We start from the raw sequence: 1,947 nt of genomic DNA, 5'->3' as shown, positions 1-1,947 counted from the left end.
ACAAAAAAAAAAAAAAAAAAAAAAAAAAACGAACAACTCAGTTACAAAATGAAGCAAGGAATTAACAAACACCTCATCAAAGAAGATATTTTGATGGCAATAAGCATATGAAAAGATGTTCTGCATCATATGACATTAAAGAAACAAAAAATTAAAATAACAATAATATATATTACTACACATCTAGTAGAATGGCCAAAATCGAGAACACTGAGAACAACAAATGCTGGTAAGGATGGGCAGGCAACAGGAACTCTCATTCAATGCTGGTGGGAAGTGCAAAATGGTCCAACCACTTTGGGAGAAATTTAGTTGTTTCTTACAACTAAATACACTGGTACCTTACAACCCCAAAATTGTGACCTTTGATATTTACCAAAAGAAGTAAAAAAATGTATGTCCATGTAAAAATCTGCACTCTGATTATTAGAGTACCTTTACTTGTAATTGTCAAAAACTAAGAAAACAATCAGGATTTCCTTCATCAGGGAAATGGATAAATTGTGTTACATCCAGACAAGGGCATATTAATTAGTGCCAAAAAGATATGATTTTTTAAGCCATTAAAATGTTCTTCAATGCATATTACTAAGTGAAACTAGCCTGAACAGGCTGCATATCATTTAATCCCAATATAAGGAAGATATTCTGGAAAAACAAACGTATGAAGACAGTAAAAAGATCAATGATTGATAGGAATTGGAGAGGAGGAAGGAATGAATGTGTGTAGCATACAGGATTTTTTAGGATAATGACCACTACTCTGTATGATACTACAATGATGGATTCATGTCATTGGAATATATAACAAAAAGAGTAAACTCTAATGTAAAATATAGACTGATAACGATGTATCAGTGTAGGCTTCATCAAGTATAATTAAGGTAAAATAGTGGTGAGGCATATGATATTGGGGGAGAATATGTTTGTTGGAGGCTGGGGGTATACAGGAAAATCTCTGTACCTTCTAATCAGTTTTGTGGTGAATCTAACTCCTATGACAAATAGTCTGCATGTATGCATGTATTTTTGTATCTGTCTATCTATCCATCCATTATAATGTCAATAGTTATGGTATTCTACTGTATGACTGGAGCCTAACAGACTTAATCCTAACCTATATTGTATTACTGACTTGAGCTGTTTCAAAACTTCAGTATAAAATTTAGTAACAGGAAAGAAAGCTTGTTATAGTATAATGGTAACTAATAAAAGTAAGGAAATGATGAAGTTAGAAACCCAATATAAGTGCTAAAACTAGTCTCAAGGCGTCTGTGTAAAAATTACTGTTACATTACAAAGGGGAAACATTACAGTGAAGAAAATTGGAGAATACCATATTAAACTATATCATCAAAACTAATATCACCATTATGGAAGCAAATTCCATGTTCCCGCTAATACAATGCACTGAAATGGACACATTGTTTCAGTTGTGTACCTGCCAAGAGTATATACATTGAATTGCTAATGAGTAAACATCCAACAGAATTAAACCGAGAGACATTCAACAAAATAACTGGCCAGTGATGTAAGGTACAGAAACAACGTAAAGGCTCAGGATTTTCTCTGAATTAAAGTTGACTAAAAGCACATGTTAAGTAAATGCAATGTGAATCCTGTATGGGAAAAAATAATCAGTCTTTCAGGCATTTGAAACAATTTAAGTATGAATATGAGGCAATCGTGTTGTATTTATATTTCTTCATTTTTGGCAAAGAAACTAAACTTAACATAATTTTCTTCTTCTTGTAATATTAGAATTAATTTATTAAGAGGCAAGGGACAGAATTTCTATTTTCTTGTTTTCAAAAGAAAAAATATATATCATACACACACACAAAAGTATACATATATATGCAAACATATTTTAGATACTGAGAAAATATCTAAAGAAGATAAATAAGAAAGAGAATGAGAAGGAGAGGGAGAAGAAGAAAAAACAGA

The sequence above is a fragment of the Rhinopithecus roxellana genome, chromosome 17 (assembly GCF_007565055.1).
Source record: "Rhinopithecus roxellana isolate Shanxi Qingling chromosome 17, ASM756505v1, whole genome shotgun sequence".
Lineage (NCBI taxonomy): Eukaryota > Metazoa > Chordata > Mammalia > Primates > Cercopithecidae > Rhinopithecus > Rhinopithecus roxellana.
This window is presented reverse-complemented; position numbering follows the sequence as displayed.